The following is a 20,717-nucleotide window of genomic DNA, read 5'->3' as shown; positions in this document are numbered from 1 at the left end:
TTCCACACAATTCACATGTCATGTGAGAATCATGAATGTGCATGACTTCTTGCTTCTCATTGGCTCGATCTTCATGCTTCTTCATCAGCAGGTCCATCTTGGCAGATAGCATGTCTACCTACTTGAGTTGATGCATACCTCCACCCCTCTTGCGGGTATGAACACATTCTTTATTCCAACCTTAATTGGAGGCTATCTTCTCCACAAGAGCTGTTGCAGATGGTATGGTGAGTGACAGGAATACACCTCTAGCAGTAGCATCCATAGTATCATGGGTACTATTGGTCATCCCATGGTAGAAAGTCTGTATGAGTAACAAATTCTCCATCCCGTGATGAGGGCATTCCATAATGTAATCTTGAAAGCGTTCCCATGCCTCAGGGATAGATTCATCATGTTATTGCTGAAAGCTTGAGATTCTTTGTGGGGGTATGGCCCTCGGTATCCACAAGACAAGATATGGGCCACACCATCAGAGGTGGCCCGGCCATAAGATCAAGGTGTGCACGGCGCTGCTCAGCGTGCACTGCAAGATATTGTATAGTATCAAATAGGATACTTTCCTTGTAACCCTACCCCTCCAGAGTATATAAGGAGAGGCAGGGGTCCCCTAGCGGACAAGATACATACATCTCATACTCAATACAATACACCAAAGACACGGGACGTAGGGTATTACGTCGATCAGACGGCTCGAACCTGTCTAAATCATTGTCTCTGCACTTTGTGTCACCATCCGGTTCCTGATCACGCGCACCTCCACCGACAAATCTACCATCGTGGGTATCCCCTCGGTGGACTACCAAACATCTTTTGTTGATGGTTGGTGCACCAGGTAGAGGTGTGCGCTTGATCCCTAGCGAACCAGATGGCATCTCAAGATCAATGTTGTTTGCGACAACTCCGACAGCTCCGATGGCATCCCTGGCCTACCCGATGAGACCCGACATCATCTACAAGACCATAATGATCGACGAGTTCTGTGATCGAATACCCACTCTGACTCCTTCCCACCGAGTCTGAGTGCTGACTCTGACCCCTTACGCATCTACACGCACCACATGGAGGAGACGTGTTCATCAAGGATTTCTTTATCCATCACGCCGTGAGCTTCCATGGCCTCCGTAGCACGGAGGACGGCTAGACCTGCTGTAGCTATCGGTATGCACTAGGAGAGTGAAGATCGAAGCAAGCACCAATGGGCCTCAAGCCAAAATCACCAACGGCACTGCTACCCTTCCCATGGGGCTGCACGTATGGACTACGGAGTCCCAGCTGACGGACATGTTTGAGTCGACATCAAACATGGATATGCTAGATGTCAACATCAACTAGCAAATTAAGCATCACATCTATCTACTCGGATACTGCGCCGACTAATCGGGTTACATCATGACTCTGCACGACCGTGGGTTTCGGCCCTTGCGTGGCCAACGCGGTCCAGGTCGACTACTCCACCCGATCGCCGAACAAGCTAAGTCACGCTTTAATATTCTTCTAAATATTATTCAATCTCCGTATATCGCCATAATTTTTCTTCAAGCTGTTTTCTCCATGTTTGTTCTCCAAATGATTTTTTGAACCCTTGAACAATCATGTTGATGCTCGGATGTCCCTAGAGACATGCATAAGCGTCTGCCCTCTACGTTATGGGTGGTCGGCAGCGGCTCCTTAGCGACACTTTGTTCTTCCTACACGCACACGGGCTCCGCACTCCGCGCTCCACGCTCTGCGTTATGGTTAATGGGCTAGCTAGGGCTAGAGACTCAACTACACACTAACTATTCGGGCGGTTTGTATTAAATATAAATACATCTTCACACCAACTGATCGTCAAGCTACATATGTTATTTCATAGCTATTGCTGATTTTTCTTTGGAGTTCATATATTTTTACATCATGTACTACACGTTCTATATATTTTTATTATAGGATCATCGTCCAAGTGATTGGACCACCTGGTGCTCAGACTTCTCCACCTATCAACTGGTCGGACCTCTAGGTTCATGGACTCCATCGCCGACTAGTTGATCGGACTGTTCGCCGGTCGTTTCTACTCAATGCTCACTTCACCGCCGACCAATTGTCAGACTGTTCGTCGCTCGTGATTCATCGCCAGTTACGTCGGTTACTCGTCGGCGCTCAAATTCTTCATGCTCGGGGACTAAGTGGGCACACTTCACCCCACTTCACCTTGCGGTCATCGCCAGCTACAGTGGTTACTCCTCGGCGCTCAAATTCTTTGTGCTCAGGGACTAAGTGGGCACACTTCACCCCACTTCACCTTGCGGACATCGCCAGCTATGCCAGGGACTCCTCGGTGCTCGGACATTGCCAGCTACGTCAGGGACTCCTCGGTGCTCCAACAATGCTAGCTACGCCGGGGACTCCTCGATGCTCGGACATTGCCAGCTACACCAGGAACTCCCCGGTGCTTAGACATCGCCAGCTACGCTGGGGACTCCTCGGTGCTCGGACATCGCCTGCTATGCCGGGGACTCCTCGGTGCACGGACATCGCCAGCTATGCCTGGGACTCCTCGGTGCTCGGACATCGCTAGCTACGCCAGGGACTCCTCAGTGCTCGGACATCGCCTGCTACGCCGGGGACTCCTCGGTGCTCGGACATCGCTAGCTACGCCGGGGACTCCTTGGTGCTTGGACATCGCCAGCTACGTGGGGAACTCCTTAGTGCTCGGACATCGCCAGCTATGTCGGGAATTCCTTGGTGCTCGGACATCGCTAGCTACGCCGAGGGCTCCTTGGTGCTCGGATGTCGCCAGCTACGTCGGGGACTCCCTTGATGGTCGGATCTTGCTACGTCTCATCGGTGTGCTATCAAGCTGCTCCATGCTGTTCGGATCAGGGTGCTGATCTTGGGCAGCACGTCTAGGGTCTTAATACGTGCATGTTAGACAACGTCGACAAGCTTTCAGACTTCTTTTTCTTTGACCCTGCTACAAGATTCATTCTTCATCTTCCAGCAGGATCGGGGACTAAGTGGGCACACTTCACCTTGTGGTGAATGTGTGCTTTTCAATTCAGGGCTCCGCTCATGGACTGGTTGCCTGCTCAACCGATCTTCTACCTTTCTTCTACTTTCTAACCCTGGCACCACGTGATGACATCACCTACTATTAGGCTCGGGGACTAGCTATGGGGGTATGGCCCCTGGTATCCACAAGACAAGACATGGGCCTCACCATCAGAGGTGGCCTGGCCACAAGATCAAGGCGTGCACGGCACTGCTCGGCGTGCACCGCAAGATATTGTATAATACTAAATGGGATACTTTCCTTGTAACCCTACCCCTCTAGAGTATATAAGGAGAGGCAGGGGTGCCCTAGCGGACAAGATACATACATCTCATACTCAATACAATACACCAAGGACACATGACGTAGGGTATTACGTCGATCAGATGGCCTGAACCTGTCTAAATCGCTGTCTCTACGCCTTGTGTCACCATTTGGTTCCTGATCACGCGCACCTCCACCGACAAATCTACCATCGTGGGTACCCCCTCGGTGGACTGCCGAGCATCTTTTGTCGACATTCTCCCACACAGAGCATTGGTCTTGCCTGTGGGAAAGAACTTTGCTAGAAAGGCAGTGGAGCAGTTATCCCATGTAGTATTTCTATCTTTGTTGGGGTAGAACCATTGCTTTGCCATCTCCAAGAGTGAGAATGGGAAGAGGCGAAGTAATATATTAGCTTGGGTTACTCCTTTGATGGTGAAAGTGCTACAAATCTCCAGGATGTGTTGGAGATGTGCACTCACATCTTCATGTGCCTATCCACAAAACTGGTTTGCTTGCACCATGTTGATGAGAGCTAGCTTGAGCTTGAATCCATTGTCTCCGACATTGACTATCGGTCCAGTACGGATGTTGGCCATAGTTGGAGCAGAGAATTCACAGAGAGTCATGTTAGCTATAGCTTCAAATTCTAGTGTTAAGCTTCGCCTTATATGGTTGTCTTCCAACTTTAAAGCTGGAACTTTCTTGAATTTAGCTCTATTCCTTCTAATTAATGCTTTTGGATCTTCAACATAGTTTGTCGGAAGGTCAAAACCATCATACATTACCCTGCATAAGATACACAAGTAGACAAAACAAGGGTAAGCCTATTTGAGCAAAGGTCTATGGTTATCTTCGAACACATCAAAAAGTATAAGTTTATCAATACTTCCTTTGCCTAGCTACCTTCCCCAGCAACGGCGCCAAAAATGTTTGTTGATATTTATTAACTTGTCAATTGTTTAGTAGTCACCTATTATAAACCTATATCTCCTAACATAGTTTACTAGGCTATCATCCCTAGTGATGATGCCAGAGATGCTTGTTGGTACTACACAACATTACTACTAAAATAATACTAAGTAGTTCTTTATCATTTTATGTGACTAGAAAGAATCATAAATGTATGAATGAAAAGGATTTGCAAGCGCACAGATAATATACCATTGTAGCATTTTACCTGAGAGTATTCTAGTATCATTATTTATACTTTTACCATAGGGAAGGTCTAGCATGGACCTGTATTGATAACTTATAATATTGAAGGAGAAGTAAACCATAACCAATATTCTACTCATAACAGGGGTAAGTCATAGGATAAGATATATATATAATAAGTATTGATCATGATAAGTCACTCTGAGTACTTCTTTCTATGGCATTAGCATGGTCAGGTAGAATATTAGAGGAATAATTCCTAAGTCATTCTTAATTATAAGTCAAAGCATACATTGATTAGTGCAATTATACCTAGTAATCATTGCTAAGATCATCATCATATCTACACATAAGGGATATTACTAAGGAAGATTAAAAATAGAGCTCACCCTTCCTTCGTTACTGAACCCTACGTGCGCCTATATTCGGGGAGTGCACTACAAAGGACTCAACATGATTTTCACATCCGTGATCGACTACATGACCCAGAATATAGGGTGCATCCATAGGTAAACAACGTATAAGCATCATGCTTACGCAATGTCGACCACTCACCCATGGTACCTTAGAGTGAGCGCTATATGAACTTATGCATGAACATGATGATAATCTAACTATACTACGCTTATAATCAAAGTAGACGATGAACACTATAACGAAGAACATAAATAAGATAAATACTAATATTGTCATAACAATTGTAACTAGCATATAAAAGTAATGGAGGTATAAAAGAGAGAGGGGTACAAAGATTATACCGAACCATGCTCTTGACACGATCAGGATTCCAAGTGAAGCCTGCTTGCCTTCCTTTAGACCTAGCCTAAGTAGCTATGCACTAGAATATGGTGGAGCTCTGAGGATGATTAGGGTTTCTGTCTTCTCAAATGACTTATGCATTTAGGGGGGCAGGGGCTGATATATATAGGCCAGAGCATCCAACATGATCCCTTGGATCAAACCGACTTAAAGGATGGCGTAGATGCAACCTAGGAGGCGATAGAGAACCGACATTGTGACGCGGAGGCTAACAGTGGGCCCCTAGGGCCGAGCGGCCTACAGGTGGGGACAGGCGGCGCCACTAGGTAGCCTCTCACCCTCTGCTTCGATGTGGAGTCCTCTCGAGTCTTCTAAAACCTTTAGGTGTCTGTTACACTGTGAATAAGCGTAATTAAATCTAACATGGAGGTTCACCTTAACGGTTTTCTGGATGAACCCTATCGAAAACACAGATTCACCAAAACTCATGGAATTTGTTAGTTTAAACCCCTAAACCTTTGTTAGTGATTATATTTATGCCTTTATGCATGTTATATTGATGGTTTATAATGGTTGTTATCTACCATCAACATTTACATTACATCATGAACATGCTGGATATTGACTCTCTAATCGATAGCCTTATCCTACTGGCCATTGGACCCTATATTTGGAACTATCTAGACAAACACCAGCTTGTTCCACCTTAAATTATTGAACTTTCTCTCCTTGTCAATTGCAGGGTCAAATTGACTAGCACGCCCTCGGTCACGACCATCCGGTCCAGTGTCCACTCCTAAGCCCGGAGAGAGCTCAGGATCTGCTCCACGCGGTTTCTCCCGACTTGCTTTGTGTGTGCTCCCCTGACGGCGGAGAATGACCCATCACTTTTTCACTAGCCACACAATCTTGGCATGCCTGGTGGGACCACAATCATCGACATGGATAATCAAACGATCCTCAAGGTCAACCTTGAAGACCTGCCTGATGACCAGAAGGCACTCATTGAGTAGGTGGTGGAAAAATTGAGAGAGAAGTGCTTGCTATCTTATAGTAGGATACGTGATTCAGTCATTCTGAAGACTCCAGCATCCTCCTGCATGGACAAAGTGAAGATGTTCAAGAAAGGACTACTGCTCATTTGGTCCATAAGACTATTCATGAAGCCATTACAATCCGCAATAAGGTGTTAGCCAATACGATTAGTAATGTTTTGAAAGAAATCTTCTTTGGAGCGCCAGTTGATCAAGTTGGGTCAGCATACTCTAATGGGGCTTTAATCCTTCAGCTGTGGGAAGCAACATACCTAGTTCTAGTCAGCAATCGAATGGTGTGCAGTTCTAACGGCCACCAATACAGCAGCTTCTAGGAGGACAGGCTCAAGATCAGACCCTACAAATAGCAGGGGGCAAAATCAAGCTCTGCCAGCCACAGGGGGGCAAGGTCAAGCCCTACCGATGGCAAGGGGGCAAGCTCAGATGATAGGGGGCAACCACCAGCATAGCAATCACCAAGTACCCTTGTCACACAAGTAGTTCAGCAGCCTACTGGATAAAATCAAGCTTATTTAGTCTAGTAGCCAACCTCTCCAGCCACTCAGTAGGTTGTGCAATGGTTGGCTTAGGGAAGATTCAGTATTTCCTTTCAAACACCTTAGTAGGCCCATAAAATTGCTCTATTAGTGCAGAGAATCATCAAGAATGTTGATCCTAATTATTTCAATAGTCGATTAGAAGGAAACATGACTCACAATGCTCAGATCGACTATCCGGAAGGGTATCACCTGGTTTCGGATGCCAGCACATACGAGCTCATGCCACCTGGTTTTCATTGCTAGAACCAAACTCAATCACTAGGTGAGCTGATCTAAAGAACAAGTTCCATGCATATTTTTACAGTGGGACAGAAGAAAAGAATATTACAAACTTGACAACCATGAGGCAGAAGAACAATGAGTCAGGCTCTGAGTTCATTCAAAGATTCAGAGAAGTAAGGAGCCGTTGCTACTTGTTGAATCTGTCTGATGACCAATTGGCTGAATTGGCCCTTCTAGGAATGTCTCTATTAATCAGAGAAAAGTTTGATGGCCAGAAGTTTGAAAGCTTGTCCCATTTAGTTCAAAGAGTGTCTGCCTTTGAGAATCCGCATCGAGCCCTGCGCAAAGAGAAATATTTGATGGGTACTATTTCTATGACTGATCCCTATGATGTGGACTCTGATGGGGACGATCTGGAAGTTGCGATCGCTGAATGGACATGGGGCAAGGCTCCTGTATCTTGTCCATGGGTGAAGAAGTTAGAGAATACCTACAACATCGATGTCAAGAAAGTCGACAGGATCTTTGACTTGCTGCTGGAAAAGAAGCAGTTGAGATTACCTGCAAACCATGTGATTCCTTTGGCTGAAGAACTTAAAGGGAAGAAATATTGCAAGTTCCACAATGTCACTAACCATAGTACCAATGAATGTAGAATCTTCCGCTTTCACATTCAGAAGGCCATTGAGCAAGAAAAGATCAAGTTTGAGCCAGCTAAGAAATCGACGATAGACATAGATAAGTGTCCTTTCCTAGGGGTGCATATGGTGGAGTTCCAGTTGGCCAAAGGAAAGACAAAGGTCTTGATGTCGACGATAGACATAGATAAGTGTAGTTAGAACGCGCGAAAGCGTAAAAAGCACTTATATTCATGATAAATGTTATAAAGTGCATGTGCATGCAGTTAGATTGTATGTCGGTGAAAAAATCTTCATAGTTGTGACCATAAGGTATTTATATGGAGTATAAGCAGAGTTCGTGCAGTTAGTTTGCTATTGACCCCCATGGCTTCAGCTAGCCCATAGCCCATGACATCGAGCGTGGAGCCCGTGCACGTGTAGGAGGAACATGTGTGACCAAGGAACCGCATCTAACCACCCATAACATAGAGCGCGGAGCCCGTAGTGTGTGTAGGGAGAGATCAGAGACTGGGTCTTCTCCATTGAGAAAAGGGCAAAACATGTGCTGCTCGGCGGTTATCGAAATAACTTGGAGATATAGATAGTATAAGCAACGTCCGAGCAATTAGTTCTGTGCTGAGCTCTCGGCCTTGGCTAGCCCATAGTCCATAACGTCGGGCGCAGAGCCCATGGACATGTAGGATGAATAGACGTGACCAAGGAACCATAGCCGACCGCCCATAATGCAGAGTGCGGAGCCCATAGCACGTGTAGGGAGGGATCGGAGACTGGGTCTTCTCCGAAGAGAACAGAAAAGAAAGTATGCTGCTCGCTGATCGGTGAAATATCTTGGAGATCTGGAGCAAAGCGTTCGGTGACATGGAGAAAACTTATTTGGTGATTTTAGGCAAAAATGTGTCGGCGAATAGAAGAAATCATTCGGCGATATTGGAGAAAACCGTTCGGTGATAACGTTGGAGATTTGGAGAAACGTGGTCGGTGCAGTTATGGCAATTTTGTATTGGAGTTCGCAATGGAGTAGCATGCAGCTCAGCAACCACAAGTGTACATTAATCCATAATAGAGAAAAAGTGGAGACAATTTAAGGAGACCAAAACTTTGTTCATCATAAAGTGGATAATACATATCTAGGGTGTTTCAAGGATAGAAACGTATGAGGTGCGCGATGTGCCACGAGTTGGAAACATTGATTCCTTCTAAGTCACACAGGCGATAAGACCCTGGATGGGTGACCTCTTTGATGATGTAAGGCCCTTCCCAAGGGGAGGAGAGCTTGTGCATCCCTTCAGTTTTTTGTTTTCTACGGAGAACGAGGTCACCGCCAGCAAATGAATGACCTTTGATGTTGTGGTTGTAGTACCTCCGCATTCCTTCCAAATATTTGGTTGTGTGGACGTAGGTGATTAGGCATTCTTCCTCGGCCCTATCGACGTCTTCTGTTCGAACAACTGCAGCCTACTCTTCATCATAGTTTTCCACCCTAGGTGCTTGGAAGATAATGTCCGCTGGTAGTATGACTTCTGAGCCATAAACCAAGAAGTATGGAGATACACCGGTGCTGCAACTAGCTTGAGGACGCAGTCCCTAGACTACAGCTGGTAGCTCCTTGAGCCATCTGCCCAGGTGCCTTTCTTCTTTCTGATATAGTCTCTTTTTGAGGGCATCAAGGATCTTGTCGTTCGCCCGTTCGACCTGGTCGTTGGCTCTAGGATGAGCAACAGAGACGTATTTGATGGAGATGCAATGGTCTTCGTAGAAGTCCCAAAAGTGATGGCCAGTAAATGTAGTTCTGAGGTCGGTGATGATGCTATTCGGGAGACCGAATCTATGGATGATATCTTCAAAGAGCTCAACTGCTTTTTTGCAGTAGCCGAGACGAGAGGTTTATACTCAATCCACCTGGAGAACTTATCAATGGTGACATATATGTACTAGAAACCACCTAGCACTAGCTTGAAAGGCCCAATCATATCTAGTCCCTAGTAGGTGAAGGGCTAGGAAGCTGGGATCGTTTGCAGCTCTTGTGCCGGCACGTGTATTTGCTTGGTAAAAAATTGGCATCCTTCACAATGTCGTACGAGGTCTTCTGCATCAGAGATGGCTGTGGGCCAGTAGAAACCAGCTCAGAAGGCCTTGTCAAGCAGTGTTCTCGAGGCCACATGGTTGCTAGAAGAACCAGAGTGAATTTTGAGAAGTAGCTTCACTCCGTCTTCTTGGGTGATGCATTTCTATAGTATCCCTTCCTTGGCACTTTTCCTCATCAAATTGCCATCTACCAGCACATAATGCTTGCTACAACGAATTAGGCATTCGGTTCCAGTCTTGTTGGCGGGTACTTCGGCGCTGGTGAGGTACTTGATGAATTATTCCCTCCAATCGGCGGCCGGCGAAAGTACCGATAGAAACAACTGCTCGGCAGGGGGAACTTCCTGAACTTCCTTATCTTCCTTAATGGATGGCGCTAGGAGATCTTGAACAAAGATCCCCGGCGCTATCATGGTGCGAGAAGAGCCCAACTTGGATAAATGGTCAGAGAGCTAGTTTTGGTCGCGTACCACATGGTGGTACTCGATGCCATAAAATTTTCCTTCAACTTTCCTAATTTCGGTGCAATATGCATCCATCTTCTCGCTAGAGCAAGACCAATCTTTGTTAAACTAGTTGATGACCAGTGCGGAGTCCCCGTATACCATGAGGCATTTGACGCCAAGCTCGATGGCTATACGGAGTCCGTGGAGACATGCTTCATATTCGGAGGCGTTGTTGGAGGCCAGAAAGTGTATCTGGAGAACGTATTAGAGCTTATCCTTGGTCGGCGTAATGAACAGAATGCCACACCAGCACCGTTAATGTTAAGGGCACCATCAAAGTACATCACCTAGTGCTCGAGGCAGGTGGCAGCGATGGGCTCTTGGATCTCGGTCCACTCAACGATGAAGTCAGCAAGCTCCTGAGACTTGATCATAGGCCTACTTCTAAATTCTATTGAGTAAGTGCCGAGCTTGATAGCCCACTTGATGATATGGTCATTGGCTTCTTTGTTACGGAGGATGTCCCCTAGAGGGAACTCAGTGACCACAGCAATCTTGTAATACTCGAAGTAGTAGCGGAGTTTACGTGATGTAATCAAGATGGCGTATAGCAGCTTTTGGACCTAAGGATAATGAGTTTTGGGCTTGTTAAGGACCTCGTTGATGAAGTATACCAGACGTTGCACCTTATATGCATGCCTGGCCTCCTCGCGTTCTACCACGATGGCTGTGCTGATGACGCGGGAAGTAGCGGCGATGTAGATAAGGAGAGTTTTGTCTGGCCATGGTGTTGTCATGATCGGAGCCTTTGTTAGGAACACCTTGAGCTACTCGAAAGCTGTATCTACCTCATTCGACCAGGAAAAGCGCTTGGAGGCCTTGAGGAGTTTGAATAACGGTAGCCCTTTTTCGCCGAGGCACGATATGAAGCGGCTTAAAGCAGCCATGTAGCCTATAAGTTTCTATATATCCTTGACGCATGTTGGTCGTTCATGTTGGTGATGGTGGAGACCTTGTCAAGGTTGGGTTCGATGCCACGAGCGATGACGATGTAGCCCAGCAGTATACCGGACGGAACTCCAAAGATGCACTTTGAAGGGTTCAACTTCCATCGGTACTTTTTAAGGTTTGTGAACGTTTCTTCGAGGTCGGCGATAAGATTGTCGGTGGTCCTGGACTTGATGACCACATCATCGATGTAAGCTTTGACATTGTGGCCGATCTGTTGATCAAGGCACATCTGGATGGCCGTTTGATAGGTTGCCCCGGCATTCTTGAGACTGAAGGACATGGTGGTGTAGCAGTATGCACCGAAGGGCATGATGAATGACGTCTTGATCTAGTCTTCTTCCTTAAGGGAGATCTGGTTATAGCCAGAGTAACAGTCAAGGAAGGAGAGCAGTTCGTAGCTGGCAGTGGAGTCTACAACCTCGTCTATCGGAGGCAAACCAAAGGGGTCTTTAGGGCAGTATTTGTTAAGGTCAGTTTAATCAACGCACATTCTCCATTCTTTATTCTTTTTTTCGAACAAGAATAGGATTAGCTAACCACTTAGGATGATACACTTCTTTTTATAAATCCGATAGCTAAGAGCTGTTTTATTTCTACCCTAATAGCCTCCTTGTCTGGCGTGAATCAGTGGAGTTTCTGCTTGATTGGTTTGGTGGTCGGTGAGACATTTAAGGAGTGCTCAATCTTCTCCTGTGGTACCCCCGACATGTCTGCAGGTTTCCAAGCAAACATGTCAGCATTGGCACATAGGAAGGAGATGAGCGCGCTTTCCTATTTGGGGTCAAGGTGAGCCCCAATCTTCATGGTCTTAGAGGGGTCATCGAGGCCGAGGCTGACCTCTATTATTTCCTTGGACTTGGCAGAGGCATGGGGGGCTCCAGCTCTAGGATCTCCATGTCATCGATGGGCAACATTTTGGCTTTGGTGACCATGCTGGCCATCTAGATGGAGATGTCGATGGCTTCGACGAGAGCGCGACTCTCTGTCTCGCTGGCATAGGCGATGGAGAGGTTGGCCCATAGGGCCAGAACTCCTATAGGCGAAGGCATCTTCAGCACCAGATATGTGTAATGCAGTACAACCATGAACTTGGCCAAAGCTGGCCAACCAAGTATGGCGTGGTAGGTAGTGTTGAAGTCGGTGACGTAGAAGTTGTTGTGTTCGACGCGGTAGTTGCTTGCCATGCCAAACTGTACTGGTAGGGTGATCTCTCCATGCAGTTTGGAGGCCCTACCAGGTACCACACCCCAAAAGGAGGAGTCAGAGGGTGTGAGATCTGATAACCCGAGGCCTAGCTCCTTTAGGGCTCTGGCGAAGAGGAGATTCAGAGCGCTCCCACCATCAATGAGCACCTTTCTGAAAAGCACCTTCTACATAGTTGCGTCGAGGACGAGGGGAAAATGCCCTGTGTAGGGGATGTCCGCCCATTGGTCGGCCCTGCTGAAAGTGATGGGTACCTCGGACCATGGGCGATAACTAGGGTTGGCAGTGGCATCTTCCATAGTAACGGAGAGCACCTGCCGTGCGGCGAGCTTCCATTCTCTTCTGCTCTCGGTGGAGGCGAGGCCCCGAAGATGGTGGCGACCACCTTGTCATGGTCCTAGAAAGCATTGTTGTTGCCCCTAGGTGGTCGGCGGTCTCCGGCTCCATCGTTGGCGTCATCTTCTAGCTTTTAGTCCTGAAACTCCTTAGCCAAGCCGAGGCAGTTCTTCATCTTGTGTTTGGTGTTCTTGTGAAGAGGGCATGGGCCATCGAGGATCTTTTGGTACTGTTCATCATAGCTATGCTTGGCGTGAGGTTGACTAATGGTGGCGATGATGTGGTCTGGCCGGCGGTGGTGATTTTGGCTAGGTTTTGGTCCTTCTGTTCGATCATGGCCGCTGTCACGATGGTAACTGCGGTCGTCGAAGCGACGATCATTGTGGCGTTGGTCGTCGGGGTAGTCATCATAGCGGTGAGGTGGGCGATGGGTTCCTGCATCCTCGTTGAAGCACACCTTGGCTTCCTTGGCGTTGGCATACTAGTTGGCAGTAGTGATCATCTCACCAATGCCTGTGGGTGGCTTGCGGTTGAACTTGGAGCGAAGCTCGTGATGGTGGAGCCCTTGGGTGAAGGCAGTGATGACCTTAGCTTCCGTGATGTTGGGAATAGAATTCCTCATCTCAGAAAAGCATTGAATGTAGCTGCGAAGGAGCTTAGATGTCTTCTGGTTGATGCGGTTGAGATCATGCTTGGTGCCCGGCCGAGTACATGTAGCCATATAGTTGTCGATGAACACTTTCTTTAGCTCTTCCTAGGATCTGATGGAGTCCGGGGCAAGGCTAGTAAACTAGCTCATGGCGGGTGGCGTGAGCATGATGGAGACATAGTTTGCATGACACTAGTGTCTCCTCTAGCAGCGCGGACAGTGGTGGCATAAGCCTGTAGCCACTGTGTTGGATTCATCCGTCCATTGTAGGGCTCGACCCTAGTGATTTTGAAACCATGGGGCCATTGAAGTGTTCGGAGCGCCCTCGTAAATGTTGGGGGCCCTTCAGGGTTGTGGTCAGCGTCGGCTGCAGCATTGCTAGTGTTGATTTGCTCGAGAGTTGAGTCCGGGTTTTCGTACTCCTGGCGGCGGCGTGGTTCATCTTCATGGCGACCGAAGCGACATTGCTCGATACACCGTCATGCATCCCAGAGGTTGCTGAGGTGCAGTCGAGCGTCCTATTCGACCTCCTGGTCATGTTGGCGATGGTGTTCGGCGTAGTATCCCCTGGCTCCCCCCTGGAGAGGCAGTGACTGGTCGGCAAAACAACTTTGACTATGGCGGTGATTGGATCTCGGCGCAGCTGATCGGCGAATCATGCTCGTGGAGCATGAAGGACTCTGATCCTCGTGAATCTCATTAACCTGACAGAGTGCCGCTTTAAGCATGGCGATGACCTTGGCGAGCTCGTTGGCGACCACTGCTAGATTAGCGCTTGGAGTCTTGAAGACATCATGGCCGTCAACGCGGAGAAACTCTTCTTTGAGGTCATGGTGGAGTGGGAGTGGCCTTCCTTGTGAGTCAAGCTGATTATTTCGAGCAGCCTTGGCCCTCGCAATAGTTGCCTCATTTTCTCAGCGCTATGCACGGATGACATTCTGGTTCTCACAAGCGACACGCTCCTCCTTGGTTTTGCCATTTCGAGGAGGGCTGTTGACGCTGACGTTGAAGATCATGCCACCCCAGAAGGGTGGGAGAAAGAGTTGCTCGGTGAAGGTTTCGGCGAGGGTCTTCGTAGAGCCCTGAGACTTAGAGCCTGGATTTTCCTTCAAGATCGTCTAGAGGGACGCTCCGGGGCACCGGCCTATGTGTAGCATGTTGACGGCTGGCGGAGGCTGGACGACGAGTTGGTCAGCGAGCGGATGGGCGTCTCCCACCTGGTTGGTGAATTTTCCCCTCAGAGCATCTTGGTAAGTAGCGGCGACATTGGTGAGCCTGAAGGGCAGAGCCATAATTCCTAGAGTTTTTCGAGCAGCCTCCGATAGATTTGGATCAGAGGGTGGTCGGCACTGAACCAAAGTGTCCAGGGCCAATTCGGTGACGGAGAGACAATCGGCGAGCTTCAGACCGACCCGATCGATGGATTCGATTAGATCTTTATTGTCGACCTGCCTCCTCTGGTAGCGAGGAAGCGGGCGATAGGTTGTTGATGAAGGCAACCTCGGAAGTGGTTCCAAGATCGGATCTATAGTTCTAGGTGCGGGGGTGGTTGGCGTAGAACCAATCTACACCGGCTCGAGGAGCTCTCCGACTCCGTTAGCATTGATGACCCATGAGATGGATTCGACCATGAAGATCTGGTCGGGCTATGGAAGGGACAAAGAGCCTACGGAAAAAGGCATCTTGTTCGACAAGGAAACAACATGCACACCCCTACCTGGCACGCCAACTGTCGACTGAATATCGTCGACAGTCCTCCGAGGGGTATCCCATGAAGGTAGATTGATCAGCAGGGGAGAGTGAGATCAAGAACAAGAAGGCAACAGAGACACATGAGTTAGACAGGTTCAGGCCATCAATATGAAGTAATACCCTACTCCTGTGGTCTGTTGGTTTGTATTAGCTATCGTATGATATTGTGTGAGTTTGGAGGGGGTCCCTGCCCGCCTTATATAGTCCGGGGAGCAGGGTTACAAGTTGGTTAGATCTGAGACATAACCGGAAAGTAATAACTGATTACAGGGATCTTGAGATCATACATATCATAACTGATGAAGACATCACTACTTCATCGCATACAAGCCAAGTAGAGGAGGAGGTCCAGCATGGGCGTCCAAGTCATCTTTTTCATGGTGGAAGCCCAGTCCAACTCAAGTTCGAGTCTAGTTCGGGCTCTAGGACCAGTCTGCCTTAAACTGGTCACCCAGGACGTATCTGGACTCTATTTTCGACGATCCATATATGGTTGGAAATCTAATTTGATAAGGAAGCCAATCCAAGTGGTTTCACATCAAAAGACCTTCGGAATCAATGGGAATCGTCGAAACGAGTCAGCATCCAGAATCTGCCAGGGTGCTGCGACACCGTCTTTTGGTCTGTTGGACCGTGTATCGTGTTTGGGCCCATTAGGGGGCGCGTCCAGGGGGGTGACGCCCAAGACTCTATAAATAGCAGCCATCACTCTCCTTAGGGTTTGTGTTTTGTTTAGTTCTTGATTTGCTCGTGAAACAGACATCGTTTTGCTGCAACTGTCACCGCCAAGGCCGCTTGCTGTGAACCAGGGCCCCAGTTCTTGATCTTGTTCGCCTATGACGATTAGTCCTTTCGAATAAAGACTTGAACTCCTTCTTGATTTCATAAGCCTCATATTTATTTGCAATTTTAGATTGCGTTCATCCCGTTCTTGCTTGTACTCTCAATTTGCTTGCAGGAAAGCCTTCTCGGTGAGGTCAATCGCGTTCGCGTGGTTGATAACCAACGAAGTAGTGGTGTAACGGTTGTGGGGGTCCGAATCAATCTTGGTTCAAAGCCTAGATCGTAAACGTCGAGTCTCAACCAATCGACACTATCATACCTTTTGGAAGATCGGGCCTAGTCTACATCACTAACAGATCTCACAGTATCTTCAGAATATCTTCCAGATGCCTTGCAGAAGGCGCCGACCAGAGTCGTGCCCCGCAATGATTTGTCTTGTGGGCTAGGCCACCCCTGAGGGCACATCCCATGTGGTCTGCCATGGGTATCCGGGGTCATACCCCCACAATCGGCATGGCCAATGAAATCCTCCACCAGTTCATGATGGTCGTCCCCACTAGAGAAGCTAGGCTAGAGCCACCAGAGTTCATGCCCAGAGATCACCTAAGTAGTCATCAGGGCAACCACGGCCCCATGGCGGATGCCGTGGAGGGCGATCTCCCTAGCATGCATGGGAATGTCCTAGAGGTGACTCACCACCAGATCTCCATGGGCGTTCAGGGCCCTAGCAACATTGTTCACCGCCAATTGGATGGCTTCCAATTCCTCCATCAGGGCTTTGATAAGAAAAGAGAAATCATCAAGAGAAGCATGATGGGACATAATGATAGAAAGGCATGATTTCACTTATGGATCCTACCTGTGACCCTAGCATCAGAGTCTGCCAGTCACGCCTGGGCAGTGCTGCTCTCCCCCTCCATGGTGGTGAGAGCGGTTTGGGAGGCGTCTAGAGCAGCCTCCAAGCGCTCAGTTTCCTAGGTCACCTCCTAATGATGACCCAGCGCCTCATCCTATTCATAAAGATAACGCCAAGCATCATCTTCATTGTATGAATTGGTGGAGTCGATGGAGGAAGCCACAGCTACCACCGGTTGGGCCTCAAACCTCGCCAGAAGATTTTGGACGGTGGCCCGGGTGACATTCTTGTGAAGCGAAATCCCCAAGGTCAAACGATTATCAGAAAATCAAGGATGCAGGTCTACCATATCGTAGGATGCGGAGGCACTGGCATATGGGGAGATCCTCTTCTGGAATATCGCCAGCGGGGTGCTTGCCGTCTACCATTGTGCTCGGCTAAGATTGAGTTTTGGGTCTGTGGAAGAAGAAGAGGAAGATGGGCAATAGCAAGAGTAAGTGTGAGTGTAGATGTGACCTCTTGGCTATCCCTCGAAAGCATATATTTATAGCATGGGTAGGTTCATCGAGTCGCGTCATAGTAAAGAGCCATTAATGGAAGGCAAGAGGTTGTTCCAAGAATCGAGGAGGCCATGTGTGGCCAGATGAGAAAGCAGTGATTGAACATGAAGAGTTGCCATTTTACAGGGATTCTACGTTTTTGTTTAGTTCTGGGCTGTGGATTTGAAAAAATTCGTTTGCTACAGTTTTGTGTTGCCATCCGAACCTGAGAACTAGTTCTAAGGATTGATCGGTTGAAGATAGTTGCGAGAAGCTAGTTTCAAAGTCTAGGAAGAATCATGGAATGTCGATCGCTAAACTACAAGGAAATCTATACAAGGTGAAGAAGTGTGTCGGCTAAATATGTACACCAAATATCACAAGATCATAAATGCATAAGGATTGGAAGTTACAAACCGCTCAAGTTGTGTTTGGAGCATCTAAGCGAATGACGTCAATCTCTGCAATCGCATTGTCACTCAAGATCTAGACCATGGATTTTAGGGGAAAGTTGCTCGATGTGGTTTCATTTTTACACTTAACCCTAGACGGTCTGACCCCAGGAGGTTAGTCGATTCGGTCTGATCGACTATTCTTGGATCAACTAAAGGACTTGAGTTCAAGTTCTTTGATGGATACTCCAAGTTATCGACCCAGAAGCTATTGCTAAAGAGAATTGATGATAATAAAAATGGATGAGTTTTGGTGAATCTATGTTTTCAGTAGGGTTTATCCAGAAAACCATCAAGGGGGACTTATTCGTCAAAGGAAATTACAGAATTCTGCCACGTAATCAATGTGCGAAGACTCTAGAAGACTCCAGAAGGTGAATCATTGAAGCGGAGCCCGTGTCTCTGACATGTGGGGCCAGCCGGCCCCACCTAGAGGCTGCCCGATCTATGGGGCCCCCATGTCAGCCTCCCGTTGCTATGTCAGTTCTCCACCGACTCCTATGTTGCATCTACACCGTCCTTTAAGTCGGTTTGATCCAAGGGCTCACGTTGGATGCTTCAGCCAATATATACCAGCCCCTGCCACCCTCCCTGGAGCCATCCTGAAACACTAATTCAAATTCTCCTCATCAGGATTAGAGCCAGCAATCAAGAGAAGATTAGTCCTCTATAGGATCTAGTCTTATGAATAGAAATAGTGAGATAGAGAGTGAGGGAAGAGTTTGGAGGAGGTGCCGACCTGTCGGTACTCTCTCTATGGCTTGTACCTTGGCGGATCCAAGTTCTACTTGAGCTTGCCTTCGAGATGTCTTTGGTAATCAACTTCTAATTCGAGTAAGCACCTTGTTTATATTGTTCATCAGGATCATGACTCTTTTGAGTGCTTTATTCCTATTCTAGAGGGAGTAGAGTATTAATCATAAGTGTAAGTGTGGTGCTTAGACTTGGGTTAATCATAGATGCACCTTGCATTCCGAAAGGTGGTAGATCATGTGAGTGACATAAGTTCTTTATACCCTATACTATATAGCTTCGTTGATCCTTTGTAGTCTACCTCCCGTCTGCAGGCGCATGTAGGACACGGTTGCGAAGGAAAGCATCCTCTGTTGGTGTCTTTCCCTAGTAATATCCCTAGTTGAATAGTAAAAGATATAAGCTTACCCAAGTCAGAACTAGAGAACTTTAGTTATCCTCTCTACGCTCCTATGTATACTAACCTTATTGCTACCCATAGTTAAGTTAGACTGTAGTTAGTCTCACACATTTTCCTGTGGATACGATACTTGGAATACTTATGGGTGAAAGCTACAGCAGTATCCATGCGCTTGTGGATTTATCTGTGTGCATTAAAATATACCAACAGTGTTCTATTAAGAGATAGATTCATTGATCGCCAGTATCCGGTATGACCCTGTTATCAATGTTGCATTAGCCGACTCGACCTATTGATAGTGTGTCAGATTGGACATTATCGGTTAATAGATCTATCTATTAAGAAGAGCATGGCGTCAAGCCACCCGCTATGTCACCATTGGTTATTTAGCCGTTGGCCTGAGCTTCCACGCATATAACATGCCTTCACAATTTCTTTGTGATGTAAATAAATCTATCGATTGTTGGTCTCTGATCTAGGGTCCTACTATTAATGCTGCATCAGACAACTCAATCTGTTGATGGTACAATAGATTGAGTCTAGTTGTTTGTAGATTTATTTATACTCAACGGACGAGTGATCGCATGTTATACGACAAGATCACTGGAATCAGCTGTTTTAGCCGATAGCCCTATTTGTCGAGGATGTACTAGCTATTTACATGCTTTTATTGTTTATATCTTAGTTAAAGCTAGTATGTTTTCTTACATGTACGCTTACATGCCTATCTTTATAGCTCTTTCGTATGTTTTCATGATCATCGGCTAAGCTAAGATCCACATAACTGAGTAAATAATAATTGCAGATAAGCATGTTTTGTTTACATTACATCATGAATATGCTGGATATTGTCTCTCTAGTCGATAGCCTTATCCTACTGGCCATTTTGTCGTATATTTGGAGCTATCTGGACAAACACCAGCATGTTCGACCTTAAATTACTTATCAACTTTCTCTCCTTGTCAATTGTAGGGTCAAATTGACTGGCACGCCCTCTGTCATGACCATCTGGTCCAGTGTCCACTCCTAAACCTGGAGAGAGCTCAGGATCTGCTCCACGTGGTTTCTCTTGGCTTGCTTCGTGTGTGCTCCCCTGATGGCAGAGAACGACCCATCATTTTTTCGCCATCCACGATAATAACTAAGAACATGAATAATATTAAGAACAATGTCATAGCAAATGTAACAAATATATGACTAATGAAAGATACAAGAGAGGATACAAAGGGCTTTATTAAGCCAAGCTCATGATAAGATCAGGAATCTAAGCAAAAGCTTTCCTTTCTCTAGATCTAACTTAGCTAACTATGCCTATGAATATTTGTGGTGCTATGAGGTTCTTCTCATCTCTGATGATGATGATCTCTCTTGATGATAAAGGATGCCCTAGGGGGGTATGGATGGCCTTATATAGGGGGAACTAGGGGTCTTGTGGGCCCATCAATCTATGGCAACGTCAAATCTTTGCCCTCAGTAGAAACCGACCTTGAGCAGCGGCGTACATTGATCCTAGGAGGTGGTGGAGGACCGACGTATGAAGGAGAGGCTAACCCATAGAGCCCATAGGCCGGTCGACCTGCATGTGGGGCCGGCCAGCCCCACCCTGTAGTGCCTTGGGTCGGGTCGCGATGTTTTGTTGTTGGTATTTCTTAAGCTCATGTAAAATATTCTAGAAGCACACAGAATACCATTGTAGCATTTCACCCGAGAGTATTCTAGGGTATCATATTTATCCACAGGGAAGCAATGGTTAAAGAAGTTGATTGTTAACCATCATGTA

General features: G+C 47.1%; 1 non-coding gene across 1 annotated transcript; it reads left to right on the top strand.

Annotated features, from left to right (window-relative positions):
* The first annotated feature begins 326 nt into the window (after positions 1-326).
* Positions 327-431, top strand: LOC136498762 (small nucleolar RNA R71). Its single transcript, XR_010769763.1, has one exon. It is a non-coding gene; the product is annotated as a small nucleolar RNA R71 (small nucleolar RNA).
* The last annotated feature ends 20,286 nt before the right edge of the window (positions 432-20,717 follow it).

The sequence above is a fragment of the Miscanthus floridulus genome, chromosome 12 (genome assembly GCF_019320115.1).
Source record: "Miscanthus floridulus cultivar M001 chromosome 12, ASM1932011v1, whole genome shotgun sequence".
In the NCBI taxonomy this organism is placed as follows: Eukaryota; Viridiplantae; Streptophyta; class Magnoliopsida; order Poales; family Poaceae; genus Miscanthus; species Miscanthus floridulus.
The sequence above is the reverse complement of the archived record's forward strand: the minus strand, read 5'-3'. Positions and strand labels throughout refer to the sequence as shown.